The following is a 15,723-nucleotide window of genomic DNA, read 5'->3' as shown; positions in this document are numbered from 1 at the left end:
CTGGACTTTCCAAGCAGGAAGGAATATACTGGGCTTTCTCATCCAGCTGAGCCAAAGCAACAAAGTCTTCCAGAGGTCTGAGGTCTTCCTGGTTATCCTTCAGTCCTAACGTGGTCTTTGTTTCTGACTGTTGCCTTGCCCCTCAGTCCTGACATGCCCACTGAGTTCTGTCCACTGACCTTTTTCATGGCACCTGACTCATCTCAGACTGTAGCCCACAACCCAGCCCCTGACACACTCTTCCCCATACACAATGGTAATCACACAACAAGAGATTAGGTGGGTAAGGCTCCCATGAAAGCCACATGGCTGTTACCTTGCTGCTGTCCTTGGTCCTGCAGATCATGCTACTCCTGCTTGATAGTGATGGTCAACCCACTGTTGACCATTCCTTGATGACAGCTACAGCTTTTCCAGCTCAGGGGCTACATTACCGCATGGGCACCTTCCCAGGGGCTGTGCACCAATAATGAGTGGGGCTGGAGCTGAAAGTGGGTGAGGACAGAAGGAAAAGTGGGTGGAGAAATTATAGACAGAGCAATGGATCAAAATAAAAAAAATTCCTTCCAGTAGCACCTTAAAGACCAACTAAGTTAGTTCTTGGTATGAGCTTTCGTGTGCATGCACACTTCTTCAGATATGCATGCACACGAAAGCTCATACCAAGAACTAACTTAGTTGGTCTTTAAGGTGCTACTGGAAGGAATTTTTTTTATTTTGACTATGGCAGACCAACACGGCTACCTATCTACTACTAGAGCAATGGATGTGTCACCTTATGTATAGTAGGCTACGCATCATCCGTGCATGCAAAATACAGAGACTTCTACACCACAACCCTAAAACCCAGCCCTCTCTATCCCCAAGAAGAATTCTTACCATTCAATGGCATATTCCATCAAGGTAAAAACACCCAACAGACCATGGAGCAAGGACAGGTGGCTGGATGGGTGACCAAGGGATAGGGGCATGGCTTGGGAAGAGATGACACAGAGTAGAGGAAATCCCAATTGCAGGAGACAGAGGCTTTGAAATCCACATTCAGAATGAGAGGCAGAGGGTTCCTCACCCCTGCTTCAGGATCATCATCATTGCCTCTTGCAGGACCTTGCCCATGTGGTGCTGTGGACCTTGAGCTGAGAAAGGTTCTCCATCCCAGTCCAGGGTATGTCATGGACATGAGTCAAAAAAATTCTGTCCTCTCTCTCTCTCTCATATATAAAAAACACAAAGCAGATGCCATGGTGGTGTGGCATAACACAAAGTGACTGCCTCATCTGAAAAAGGGACATGGCCACAAAATGGTATGGGCATACCACCTCCCATAAAAAACCACCCACCTCAGTCTCTGCCACACTGTTACCACTTTTCTTCTTTCAGAAGGGATGGTGGGCGGGATATCCAGTCCTGGCATCCAATGAAATGTGAGCACATTTAAGGATGGACAGGGTATTCTATGTAGAGTATTCTATTCAGAGTCTGAGCCACTGCAAACAGGAATTGAGCAAGGACAGCAAACTGTCTTTCATGCATTGTGGAGACTTAAGGAGATATCGATCAAGGTCTTTTGCAGGTGCTATAGGAGGTACTGGGGGGCATACTGGTGCCCATGGGCACCATGTTGACAAGTTCTGGGGCACTTCAATAGCAGAAGAACAATAAATGAATGATTGAAAGAAAGGAAATCTCCTTAATAGGTCAGTTCATCTCTTGACTGGGGGAAGCGTTGGAGACCCCAGTGTGGTTATATTGCGTTCTTATCACATGACAGCTCTTCTTCTATAGAGGGAAGCACATATCTTTGAATTATGCATTCCATTTCATATAACAAATGCATCTCTAACAACATAATGAAATTTCATATAAAACTTTCTTTCCAGAAGAATAATCTTTTACTGGTATGAAATACCTCCCCGGGATTTTGTCAGGTTTTAATTTCAGCTTGAATAAATAACCTACGACAGCAGGGCTGGAAGGAAGATAAAAAGGTGAATTTCATGTTCTTCCAGCCTGCCTTAATGGAAATAATAACTACTTTAGTCAAAAACAAGTTTCCAATTAGTTTCCATGAAACAATATTATCCCTCTTTCCCCCCTTTTTCTTTTTTATAGGCACGGTAGCTCATTTCGAAACCTCATTTTGATAATATATAAACATTTCCAGAACCAATATCTGCAATGCTAGAATGACAATTACTGACTTTGGTATTACGTGTGGGGAGTTCATCTGGAATAAAAAAAAAGAAAGAAAAGAAAACCCTATCTTTTAAAATTCTTTTACTGAGTTTTTCAACAATAAAAAGAAGGAGAAAGGAGGAGGAATCAATTTAAAACCATCCTTCAATGAAGATGTCTTTCCGGGAACACTTTATGTTAAATTATTGGATAATGACCACAAGGCCCAGCCTGCCAGAGAAATGGCTTTCTAAAGTTATTAAATTTCATTCTTTAGAAAACAATGAGGCTTTATTGTTTTCTCCTTCCTGCTTCTCATTTGCTTTATTCTGTCTAATTCTGCACAGTGCAGAGAAGTGGGGGGAAGTGGCAACATTACTTAAATTCAGCTCAAGGTTGCCTTATTTATTTTACATTTCCAAGTGCTTGAAAGAATAGGGAGGGGGGCAAGAGAAGAAACCCTGGCAAGCCTAGATTAAATAATTTGAAGGAATTTTTTTGATAAGAAGTGACAGCCCAGGATTTCTTGTTAGCACTGCCTTGTGATTAATGTTTTTCCTCGTGTCTGTCATCCATAATCAAACTGTACAGAGTTGATGAAATAATAAATGGAATCTTATTATGCAGTACATTGTATTATGTATAAAGGGGGGGGGATACCGGTATCTATTAGTTCCACGCAATAAACTCGTCGCAATGAACCAAGTTAATGGAACACATTTTAGGGCTTGATCAAATTGCCATTTAGTCTCTTTCAACTGACTGCGCTGGACACTGAAGTGGAGACTTTGAGGTATTAGCTCCGTCTGCAGGCAAGGGTGGGGATGCTGTGAATGGATAGCCCAAGCCAGAGTTGCATCAAAACATTGTAGAGCCCTCTCAAGAAGCATATTGGATATATATAACAATTACAGAGTGTTGTACAGAGGGCTGCCCTTGAAGAAACTTGAGTCAGCTTCAAAAGCAGGGACTACATTATCTATTGGAGCACATCACAATAATGTAGATATGAAGAGCCCTGCTTTATCAAACCAAAGGCCTATATCCAAGCAACTAGTATTGAGAGATAGTACATAACCGTTATGCCTCAGAGCCACTGATAGTCTTCTCCTCCATGGATTTGCCTAATACTCTTAAAAACATCCATGTTGGTGGCCTTCATTACATCTTGTCGGAACAAATCCCATAGTTTAACTATGCACTGTGAGAAGAAGCACTATTTTTGTCCTTAATCTTCCAACATCTCATTTCATTGGATGGCCCCAGGTTGTAATATTATGAGAGAGGGAGAAAATGTAATATATACCTTTTTTATTTTTTTGTAAAGCAATTTTCCTGTACACAATGAATGTTTGTATGTTATTTTCACTAATAGATTCATTTGTATGCACGCATTACCCCAACGTATGCATTTTTCTGTTCAGACTGCTTGGCTGGAGAACATGCAGAATTTGGAGAAGTGCAACTTTTGAAGGATGGCTGTGTTTTGATCTGTTCCAAATGTGCAAATTAGGTAGATTCTCCTTTAAATGCAAGCTGAATAGAATTATCCCCTTCCCTAACCAACAGTGTGAGTTCACAGCTAAACCATAGCTTAGTTTAACTGTGGTTTAGAGCAGGTGGGGGGAACCTTTGGCCCTCCAGATGTTGCTAAACTACTCCACCCTTCAGTCCCTGCAGGTATGGTCAATGGCTGTGGGTAATAGGAGTTGTAATGCAGCAAAAACTGGAGGGCCAGAGGTTCTCCACATCTGGTTTAATAATGACAAGTGAATGTGACCGGTATAGTAAATCAGCTGTTTTTGTAGAAACACAAATTAGATGCCACACAGATATCATGTGAAAATGAGTTCATTGCATATGCTAGCATAAGAAGTGGAAAACAAAAGGAATAATAATAAAAAAGTATTTGATTTTTTATTTTAATTTATTTTTGGATAGTTGCCATGCTCCTGACAACTTGGTAATGATTTTTTATGTTTTTATTTTTATAAAGAGAATACCAAAATGATAAACACCATATCACAGGCAACAGAAGGCTGCAGGTCTCTGATGTTGGAACAAGAGCTTGAATAAAATAATATGGTAAAGCGATGGGGATACAGGCAGAATGCATTTAAAGAAGGAAAGCAGAGTGATAAGAGGAAAAAAGGAAAGAGACATTTACAAATAATTTTATCTGATTCTTAAAATTACATGCTACAGCATAGGCTACCTGCACGCCTCTGTTTTGAGCTTGCTGAAAATCAATTGAGATTTGCAGCTGGGCAAACAGTGGGAGAAATGAATCTGAATATGTCTACAAATTCAAAAATCACATTTTGGCTTGCCTCTGTTTGCATCTTGCTTTTTCTGCCTTTGGATGTTCTTGCAAGTGAAGCTGTATTTGCGTGAATCTTCGCAGATCGTGAGTTCCAGGCTGGTAGCCAAGGCTCCCTCGACAAACTTCATTTTGGGGATGAAACTAAATTATTTTTCATTCCAGAGGAAAAAAGAAAGAGAAGTAATTTATCCAACTTAAGAGCACAAGGAGAGGACTGCTGGATCAGGCCAATGGACCATCTAGTCCAGCATCCTGTTCTTACAATGGCAGACCAGATGCATCTGGGAAGGTTGTGAGCAGGACCTGAGTGCATCAACACTCTTCCCAGCAACTGGCATTCAGAGGTATATTGTACTGTCTTTGACAGCAGACACAGTACATAGTATCATAAATCATTCCATGGTGCTGACTAATACTCTTTTAAAGCCATCCAGGTTGGTCACCACCACTCCTTATGAGAGCAAATTCCATAGTTTTTAACCATGCACTGCATGAAGAAGTTGTTTCTTGTGTCTGAATCTTCCAACAACTAGCTTTGTTGGATGTATCCGAGCTCTAGTTACATGAGAGGAAGAGAGACTAACTTCTCAGCATCCACTTTCTCTACAACAGGGGGAGGAAATTGGAGTCTGCATGGTGCTTAGAGCTTAAGAGGACAGGGACCTAGTTTGGAGACTGGAGAACATAAAGTGGTGGTGGTGGGGAGGTGGGGCACTATCCTGAGAGGGAAATTTTATTTTAGAACTCTTGGCTATTTCAAACTGTCAGGGACTGGCAGGGCTCGGAGGAGTGTGTGGTGAAAGCCACAGGGCGAGAGGCTGATACAGGGGAAGGAGGCAGTGAGTTTTGTGCTGCCCACGAGGCAGGAACCAGGGCAGGAGGAAAGGGAAGAGTCTAGGTAGTCAAAGATGGGGGAGAAGGTGCAGGACCTTGGACAGGAGTCAAGGCTGGAGGAAAGGCAGGATGTGCCAGGAGCAGAGGAGCGATGGTGCTGGGGGGGGGGAGGTGGCAGCTTCCCCTCTGCTCCCTTTCCCACTGTCCCCCAGGACCAGGAAGTGACAACTTCTGTGTAGGAGAAGTCTCAGGCTGCTTGTGTGTGTCCCTTCAAATGAGGGTACTTAAGTTTGGGTAGAGGCATGGTCACACTGTTGCTACAACAGTCCAGCTCAGAGCACAAGCCTGGGGTGGGGATGGTCGCTACTTAGCCGCCAGAAGCCTGTGTGCCAATAAAGAATTAAACTACCGGCCATTTCTCCCCCTTGGGCTGCGGGGGCTCAGGACATCCTATATGCCTTCCCCTTCTTTAGGATCTTGCCTGCAGCCTGAGGATTTGGGGTGCTGTTTGTCTCTCTAATTCCCACTCCCGGCATCAGGGCAGCAGTGAATAACAGTCATTAATGTCTGTAGGATCATTCACCGGGGATCTTTTTGGAAGAGTAATCGCCCAGTTGAGAAGTATTTTCTCATTACGGCTAATAGGATGATGAGCTGAAAAATGATCGCAGACACTTATCTGTCTAAAAGCTCCCAGTCTGAATAAGCTAGGATAATTCAGAAATAATACCAGCAAAAGGAATAATGAATCTAACAAAACAGCCATTTCACTTCCTGAATGACATAATCGCTCACACACCTTTTGAGATACGCCAAAGGGAAGGCTGAGATGTTGGCACGAAAACCCTTTGCCCGAAGCTGTTTTCTTCAAAGGGTAATCACAGTTCTAATTGATTGATTGGTTACATTAATTGATTAAAAACCCTGCATAGGTGTATCCTCTCTGGCAAGGCACCAATTGATCAGGCACCTGATACAGGCATGATAAAATCTGCAGATAGCTCACTCTCTAGGGTGGAGGCATCACTCATATATGGGGAAGGACAGAGAATATACTGTATCTCCTTGGCAGGAGGCACAGCAATATGTGTGGTGTTCAAATTAACTGCAGTTGGCAACCATCTCATTTAAGCCCTGGACTGACTCCACCCACATAGGCTGGCTATTGGATCCTCCTGGAAAGGATGAGGCATAAAAGGGTTTCCTCCTCCAGCTGAGCATTGCTTGAGCCACATGCTTCTCCAAAGCTCTAGTGTGTCCCTGTAGCCTTGGATAGTCTTTGGTCTGGCCTCCCATTTTGTCCTCTGGTCCTGATTATGGGCTTGTTCCATGGCTCTTGGCTCCTGTCAGACTGCTGTCCACAGCTTATTTCTGACATTCTTCCCAGATGATGCTCACCACTACACAATACTTTCCCCCAAAAGAAATAAATGGTGTCCACTGCCATAACCCTTTGCTATTCTGATGAAAAGGAGCTGATTCCTCCAGCCCTTGGGTCGGCAGCAGGGATGAAATGTTGTGGGATGAAACCTGCTCCCATCGCACAGAATTCCTGCTGGTGCCCATCACTGAGTGGCCACCAACTCTCGACCCAAAACCCCCATCAGAGCACCTCCACATCAACAAGTAATGTTACTCTTGGGCAGTGCTGTTTTTATACGAAAAGAGGTGCTGGAAGTCACAATGAACACCTCCCTCATTCTCTTATAATGACAATGGGGCCCATCTGAGAGATTCTGGAACTGAGTCCCGGTGAGTTCCGGCTGAAAAAAAGCCCTGCTCTTAGGGGATGTAGATTTTTGGGAAAAATAATGGCAGATGGCAGCTTGCAACTAGCAGGAAAACCCCCAGATGGTAGTGAACCCTCAAATCCCTCTTCCAAAATTGACTTCCCTCCCTCCATTCTGTTGCTCAGTGGTGGCTGTTGCCCATTGGAACTGGTAGGGTAGAAGGCAGGGAGTCCAACAGTAGGTGGAGCCAAAGGGCCAGTAAGAAGACCGAGCCAAGTAATTCTAGTTTTGTCTCTATCTTCCTACCCTCTGCTGAGTTCTACAAGGATAACATAAGGACTAAGGAGGAGGAATCTGAAAGCCCCAGAACTGGACACAAGTAAGAAGGCAGATTGCGGCTGACTTAGGGCAGACTGAGGTTGGTGGGTCAGTGCCCCATTTGCCCCAATGGACCAGCATCTATTGCCATAAATAGGGCAGTGCAACTTGGTGCGGAGAGCATTTTGGCTTGGCTGCATTTCACCGACACACCCAGGCTCTGATTAGCCAAGCTTCTGTTTTCTCTTTGCTGTTTTCCTCTCCTCTTAAAATGAAATTTAAAAAGTACCGCAAGGCAACTTATGGCTTGGTAAAGCCATAAATATCTACATTTATTATTAAACATATAAAATATTGACAAGCTGGCATCTGCAGTAGGGCATCATCTCAGGATTGATCCTGAAAGCCAGAAAGGTATAATTAGTTTAAACGTAAAGAGATAATCAAGTTGTTATTGTTTCTATTCCTTTCAGTGCTGTGATGGATAGGAGGGCTTGACGGTGAACTCAATAAAAAGCCTTATTGTCATTAAAGAGAGGCTTGAAGGGCACTCTAAGGAAACAAGCAAATAGCAGAGCAAGAGGTTTTCCAATCTTCCAAGTTAACATAACCTTGATGGCCTTTGGCTTAGATCAGCCTTTCCAAACACAAGGTCCCCCAAATGTGGTTGAATTACAGCCCCCATCATCCCTAGGCAGCAAGGCCATTTGGCCAGGGATGATTTGGGAGGTGTAGTCCAACAACAACTGGGGTCCCAACAGATGTTAGGAAAGGCTGGCTTAGATGACTATAAAGTATGAGCAGACAAATCTCTGTTGAATGGGTGTATCGATAGCTGCTGGTCACCATGACAAATGGGATCTGTAGCATCTGTAGCAAAATGCTGCAGTATGTTGGGTATGCCTGTCCTAGCTGTGCCCTCTTCCAGGATACTCCATTCCACCCCACCTTTGTTTTCCATTTTGTTCCTCAACAGACATTCAACATTCTATGACTAGTGAGTATGCTCAGTCCTCATTTTTTTTTGCCCGCTTTGTTTCTCCCCACAACCCCAATTGGAGCAATTTTCTCCCCCCTCATGAAAAAGGTAGATATTGCCGAATATAGCTCTCTGCACTAATATAGTTGTCTGTGTGTAGAGACTGTCACATGCTATTGGTTTGTGCATGCTGGGTGGGTGCGATTCTGGCTTCAGGTTTCCAGGGGCCTGTGGGCAATCTTCCCTCAGAAGTCTCCCCTCTCTGTGGTCTTCCCTTCCCCTCTGCAAGGCAACACCCACTTGCCCTTTCTCACTACACCCACTCAAAGTTAGGGAGCAGAAGGCAGGTGGAGGTTGCCACTGTCTCCATCAGCTCACCCCTGTCAATGTTTGCATCAGGGGCTGCCCATCTCATTTCACCACCTGAGGCAAAACGGGAATTGCTACCTCCTGGCCCTCTTGCCATGCACCCCTTCTGCGACTGTGACACACCAGCTCTCACCAAACTCAGTGGGAGCCAGGGCGTTCTTCAAGGTGCTGCTGATTGGCATCCCGCCCCCAGGGCAGAGGAGCCAATCAGCAACATGGAACTCGGAACTTGACGGGAGCTAAGGCACTTCTCAAAGCATTGTTGCATGCCAGAACGCCCCCCTCTCAGCAATGAAGCGGCGGGGTGGACAGAGTGCCACATCTTGCACTTCTGCCACCTGAGGCAAGTGCAATAGGCTCCTTTCAGAGGTGTGGCCCTTAGTAGGCGCCCAACAAATCCAGCCACTGGTACCAGCTCTCTCTCTGTGTGTGTCCCTTCTCCCCCGTGAGAATATAGTTGGTTAGCAAACTGTTAACTGAATTTGGTTAAGCAGGGGTGGGGAACTACAGGCCTAAGGGCCAAATGCAGCCCTCTAAGCCCTTGCAACTCTCCTAGGCTGAACCTTCTCCTTAGTCACACCCCATCTCCCAACACCACACTCCTCACTTGAGGTTTTTGCCTGTCTGGAATTTTGCACCTGGATGGAGGACAGAGAGCAGTGTAGCTCAAAGGAAAAATGTACATTAATTGTGCTATCCATTTTTGCCTCTGGCCTTGCCCAGCACTTTCATGTGGGTCCCAGAAGGAAATGAGGTTTTTGGTCTGAAAAGGGTTCCCAATAGTTGAGTTAAGGGTTGGCAATCATGGCAGGATGCTATCAAGAGAGCAAGCTATTTATTTTGTATTCTTATTTGGTTGTGATGAAGGAACTGCTTCTGTGTGGAGCTAACAATAAATGGGAAAATTAATAATTCCCCAAAAGTGGGGGCGGACTCCACTAATCCAACTTGGGATCTATTTGTATGCTGACTATGGATAGGTATTGAAGACAACAAACTCACTAGAGCTTTGAGCAGGATTAGAGTACCACAAAAGCGACATTTATTTCAACTAGGATGTTCATTTGGAGCTTTATTCTGATTGTATAGATGGGTAGTCGGACATCTGGCTTAATTTTTGACATCCACAAGCTCGGAAAATATTGTTAATCTTTAAAATCAATATTGCATTTAGGAGATTGCCGGCAGGGCCCGACATTTACAGCTATCAGTTGTTCCGTGCAACATTTCATGAGTCATTTAACCTCGTACAAAAAAGGGGGGAAAGAAAACACGTGAGTTCCATTGATCATTCATGGGCACTCATAAACTCATTGTTCTTTAAATTATGTTATCGTTTCTATTTACTCAAACTAAATTCAAGGTTTTAAGGGGGAAATGTTTCGTTGAAAACACAGATAATTGAGAGGAAAGTGCTTGTTAAAAAATCCACTTTAATTAAATGCCTCCAATAAAATATATAATTTCCTCATCCATGTATATGAATAATCACTGCAGGAGGAGAATCAAATAGCCTTTTAATAGCCTGTGATCTTTATTTCTTTTAAAACTAGGGAGAGAGACAAGCTGTCCTCTACTCACCTTCAACTAACCTAGAAATGATTGTCATTCCCTCCCCCACTTGCCCAAACAGAAATATCTCAGATAGTTTCCCAAGTCAATTGGAGGCTTGAAAAAAATGACACCCCACACGTCTCTCCCAGTATGCAAACACCCTTGCCACTAGTACCTCTCTCTCTTTCTTTTCAAGCCTGGGCAATGTGTATGGAGGTCCTGAGCTGCCCAGATGACAAGACCTCCCTCTCGGCCTTGCTGATGTGGTCCAAAGGAAAGCAGAGCAATACGTTTGGCACCAGCTGCAGGAGTTGCTGGAAGGAGGCATACAATGCACCATCCAACCATCATAGGGACTCCACTCTGGATTTGTGTAGGGTTTACTCCTTGACCATTTCTTCTTCTATCCCACAAGGCAGTGGGTACAGATTTTTCCCCAGGGTTTACTCAGTGCCTCACTCATCCAAACATTAAATTATCTTCCATTTACTGGCCATCAGCTACTGCAGGAACATTGCTGGAAAGCATAGAGGCTTCCCACAGAGGTCCCTTCTGGGGTCTCTTCCAACCCCTGGTCTGAAAATATTTCTTCACCTTTGTATTAGGTGACCTCAGCTCTCCCACAAATAGCTGTATACTTCAGAAGGGTTTGAGAGGGATTTGTTGTAGGGATATCTGATATGAGCAAAGTGTGAGGAATAGGGGAAGGAGGATACAATGAGAGATTCAATCAACGTCAGCCCTTGAGAATGGAAAGAATTTCATATTTATAGGTATACCTGTTCTGGTGGGGAAAAGTTGTTGTGCAAGAGCCGGTGGCTCATAACTTTATTGTGCACAATCTGTTGCCCAAGAAGTTCCTGGTAGCACAACCATTTCATTGGATTCTTCTGTTGCACAACATTAAATCCACTGTTCTGCTTGCAACCTTACAGAGAACACTGGATTATGCCCAATTGCTTCTGCAATACTTCTCCCCCTCATCATTCTCCAAACCTGCTGCATTCAATCTCTTCCCCGCATCATGGAAATCTTACCAGGTATTATTCAGAACAAAGAAGTAGCATTTATCACACTGGATGCATTGGTTTGTAAAGAGAGCTATAGAAGTTTAGACCAGAATCAATGCACTGTGATAACTGGAGATGCATGTTTACAGTAGAGAGCTGGTTTGCAATTAAAGCGTGGATAAATACGGTGAAGCTTTTTAGAGATCAATACGGGGTTGATGGGGAGAAAGCATCTTGCCAATGTCCCTATGCTAATTAAGAACAACAAGCTTGTCAACTTGAGCATAACAAGATGGTAAAGCACAAAAAGAACGGCAGGTCATCCACTCTATGGATAGTGTACCTAACAACATAATTGTGGCCTTGGATGCAGGCAAGTAATGTAGGTAAGAATGAAATAAACAAGCCTTCTGAGAGCATAATAACAAAACAGTCCTGCAAGACCAAACAAAGGTCCATTTAGTCTAGCATCCTGTTTCTTATGCCCAACCATGTGCATTCAGGAAACCCACAATTGGCAAATCATTCCAATAGCCCACTGCTGTTCCCCACCAGCAGGGATTCAGTGACATACAGTACTGGAGTTTGTTATTAAGATTTTGTATACCCCTCCAGTCTGACTTGGGCCTGCCCCACCGCCTGCAGTTACCAATATTAAACGCACTTGCTGGTGAGCTCACGGTTCAATCCTGCCCCAGTTCGGCCGTGTGTGTGTGTGTGTGTGTGTGTGCACGTGTGTATGTGTGCTCTCCTGCTAGGAACAGGCACACAGAGGCAAAACATAGTATGTGCCTGTTTGGAAGCCTCTTTTTGCAATGTGGCTTGCAGAAGCTGCCTGCCTCTCCTTCTGTTCTGAATGATACCTGGCAAGTTTTCCAGGATGCATGGAAGAGATTGAAGGGAGCAGGCTTGGGGAATGGCATGGGGGGAAGCACTGCACTCGAGTATAGGTGTCTTCAGGGCTAGTACACGTGATAGTAACTAGGGCTGTGTGCTGGATCAAGCCAAAGCCTAAAGCAAACTGGGCTGATTCAGTCTGGACCAAGTTTTAGCCAAGTTGGGTTGAGACAGTCCCTGATTGCAGTTGGGTCAAGCCATCCAGAGCAATCCAGTGCTTTTAGAAGGGTGGGGCAGTCAGACAGTGGGGAGTCAGTTATGGGCTGAATATATATCATAGGTGTATACTGTAAAAAAAAGAATTTGTGAAGAGATCTCAGCTGTGGATTAAATCTAGTCTGAATTGGTTCCCATACATGGAACTTAAGCCACGGCTATATTTCCCTTACTTTGTGCCCAACTTATCTGGATCACTTACAGATTTTTAAGTAGCAGAAATGCTTCAGGGTGTGTGGGTGTGTAGATTTTCCCACTGTCGGTTTTCTATCCTTTAAGGTCATAAATCTCACTTCAGCCGATATAAAGAGCACCAGTGTCCTTGCCTTCTTATAATAAGTATTCCAAGACTGCCAGCCAGACGCCGTCCTTTTCCATAGACAGCTCTTGAATTTCTGCCCCTTGCGTAGTCATTAAATGTCTAAGAGCTATAGCAAGGAAACCAACATTCAAGGCAGATCTCTTCCTTCTCGAAGCAATTCCTCTATTCCCAGAAGCTGATGAGAATACCACCTTAGCTAGCTTACAATGGATCCTGGGTGATTTCACTGGGTGGAATGCCCAATAAACATCAGCATATTTCCAAGTCTTAATGTACTGTGATTTTATCCAGCAAACGAATTTACAACACACAAGCTGTTGAATTTTGTCAATAACCGTGTGCTCAGGACTATGATAGCATTTTGCAGGCAACTGGAAGAATAGCAACCCTAAAGCTCTTCTCATGGCTCCTGCATCAATCCCATCCTTTTACAATAGAATGCACCACATCATGCAGGCTCTGGAACGATCATGCTAATGTCTTGACGAATTGCTAAATCAGCTAGGGTTACCAGATTTTTTCCTTTCTTTCCTGGCCCTGCTCTTCTATCTTTTACAACTTCTCTAATTTAGCAGGTGAAACTTTCCCCATCACTTTATGTCCATGCCAGGAAAAGGCTTTGCTTGTTAAATTTCTGACTGTCAGACTCAGGAGTAGGTTCAGGAAACAAAAAACAACCAGTGGCAACTCTAAAAACGGCACCCTGTATTTCCTAGTGTTACCAGTCAAGCTAACAAAAAAATGATAGACTGAAGAGATTCATACAATGTGCAGAGCTTAAGCATGAAGGAATTGTTCTTGTTGTTGTTTCACCTTATACCAGAGCTGGGGAACCTTTTTATCTCCTCCTGTGTGGGCCAACTTGGACCAGATGTTTGGTGGCACCACTCAGCTGACCATACATCATGATGATGTCAGATGACTGATAGGTGGGTGGCCCTGCCCACCTATTAAAGTTGATCTGTGGCAGGATGAGGGAGGGAAAGGGGTGTGCTTTGCTAGAGCGTTCACTGCAGGTGAAAGCTCTGCACATCAGAGGGTTTTATTCTGCTCTCTGTGGGGGACTGTTTCTCCCCTACATTCTCCAGTAGAACTGAACTCTGCCCATCTGCTGACTTATGTGGAAATGTGGCAAACTGAGCTTAAGACTGGAAGAACTTTGAGAGAAACCAAAATTCACTCATCCCTAGCTGAGAGTGACCCAGAGCATAGCAACTGTCACTTTCAGGCTTAAGGTTTGATATTGCCACTAACGTTTATGGCATAAGCCATTAACACATTTCCCCTGCTTCCTACAACACTTGGATGCTGAAGGAAGCACATGCATACAAAGCTGGCATGTGTTCTCCTTGCTGCCCCCTTCCCTCGGTAAATTATTTTTGAAATAAAGCCACAAAGTGGTCCCAACTTCTGGGGGAAAACTGAGCTAGGCTTTGGGGGACAGACCTGATTGGGTATCCACCCTCCCATAATCCAGTGTGAATTCCAGTATTAATTAATGTAGGAAGTGGCAAACTTGTGACCCTCCAGATATTTTTGCACTCCCATCAACCCCATCCAGAAAGACCAATAGTTACCTGTGAAGGTCACTGGTTTGCTACCCCTGAATTCAACTACTGGAACATTGTTCTCCTTTGTTATCAGTTACCCTCTCTTCACCTAATTTCAGCCTACAAATGAAATGTCCTTAGAAGCTGTGCAACTTTAATAAACATTCCCGGTGCACTTTTTAGCGCAGCGAGATATGAGTGTGTGTTTCAATTATGTGAGCACTTTAGAACTTTGGGGAAATAGGCATTGCACATTTCTTCATCTTCTAAAATGGTGAATGCGGTCTAAGTTAGCCCCGTGGACCAGCAAAGAAGGGTATGTTTGTATCGGGTCACATCGTTAAAAAGATTCTCTTGCGTATATGAAAGCAGTTGCAAGGACGGAAATAATAAAGGCCAGGAAAGCTTTTGATGGGGTACAGAAAGGAAGAACGATGATGTGAGAATTTTTTATTAAAGAGCACATCAAACAACTCAGGAACTTCTGCCCCTCTCACTGTCAGGGAATAGTCCTAATTGATTCAAGCATCCCACTCTAATTGCATGGGTTTGAACTCGTCTGTCTGTTCACTAATCTAACAGAGTCATGCCAGCTATTAATCTTATTAATGGAACTAGCCAACCTGTTGCAGATTAGGTACTTGAGCACGGAAGAGCGGCCACCTTGAGGAGGTGAAGAACATGAAAGGAGCCCTGCTGGATGAGAACAAAGGTTGGTCTAGGTCAGCATCCTGCTTTCTGCAATGGTCAAGAAAATGCCCATGGGAGGCTCATCATGTGACGGAAGTAGGACTCTCCCACAGTTGTTCCCCAGCAATTATTGTTCCTCTTAGTTTGTTCCCTGGCTGTGGCTACCTGTGGCTACCTGGGAAAGAGATCTCCCACCAGGAAGGCAGCTCATCAGTGTTCTAATGCAATGAAAGGGGGGGGGGTCTATGCTAGGAATGATTAGAAAAGGGACTGCAAATATCACAATGTTATTATGTAACTCTATGATGATGCAGCCCCACTTAGAATACTGTGTATAATTCTGCCACAAATGAATCTATCCTTGATTCATTTGTCTAATCTCCATTTAAAGACACCTAAAGCTGCAAATTTAGCACTATGTACCTAGGAGGGAGCCCCACTGAAGTACCAGTGATGCTTACTTCTGAGTAGACATGGTTATGACCTCAGCCAAAGCTATGGCTATCAGACAGGTGCCTTCACTGTACCTCTTTTTGGTGCCTGTTAAAAACATTTATTTTATTATTATTAATAAATTCATAAAACAAAAGCTGCTGAAAACATTTTACCAAGATATCTAGAATGCTGATTTGTTTTTAGTTCATTGCTGGTTTTAATTTTTAGAATATTTTATTGTTTTATTTTTTTACAACCAAGCATTAAATAAACGTTAATAAATAAATAAATATTGGGGGGCCACCAGGGGGCGCATTGGAA

General features: G+C 43.8%; 1 protein-coding gene across 1 annotated transcript in view; it reads right to left on the bottom strand.

Moving 5' to 3' along the window:
• Positions 1-15,723, bottom strand: part of SDR42E1 (short chain dehydrogenase/reductase family 42E, member 1) — a 986,520-nt gene that overhangs the window by 86,613 nt on the left and 884,184 nt on the right. The window lies entirely within an intron of this gene.

The sequence above is a fragment of the Podarcis liolepis genome, assembly GCF_965112155.1.
Source record: "Podarcis liolepis genome assembly, chromosome: 7".
NCBI lineage: Eukaryota > Metazoa > Chordata > Lepidosauria > Squamata > Lacertidae > Podarcis > Podarcis liolepis.
Note: the sequence above shows the minus strand (reverse complement) of the source record. Positions and strands in the feature narration are given on the sequence as shown.